Source organism: Penaeus monodon, chromosome 21 (assembly GCF_015228065.2).
Source record: "Penaeus monodon isolate SGIC_2016 chromosome 21, NSTDA_Pmon_1, whole genome shotgun sequence".
In the NCBI taxonomy this organism is placed as follows: domain Eukaryota; kingdom Metazoa; phylum Arthropoda; class Malacostraca; order Decapoda; family Penaeidae; genus Penaeus; species Penaeus monodon.
Genome location: NC_051406.1, coordinates 10764885 through 10765211, shown reverse-complemented (window position 1 = coordinate 10765211; position 327 = coordinate 10764885).

Here is a 327-nt window from a genome sequence, read left to right as displayed (position 1 = left end):
AAACCTTTGTATGTATTCAGATTAGCTAAACTCTGATGGCTTTTGTCTCTGATCAATCTAACTCTCACTCATTACAAAACCATATATAAAGCACCTTCCAAAAACATGACATAATATTCATCACAATGAGTGAATTCACAATAAAGAAAACTGATAGAGGAGAGTCTACTGTATATTAAGAATAGTGTGAAACTGAACTAAAGTAATTTTGAATCATGAGACAATGGAGAGCAGGCTAACTTTCTATTGAATCATGATAAAGTACACTAATAACGCTGCCAAGGGTGTAAACAAATGCAGTTATAATCCAAAAGCCAGTTATATTGC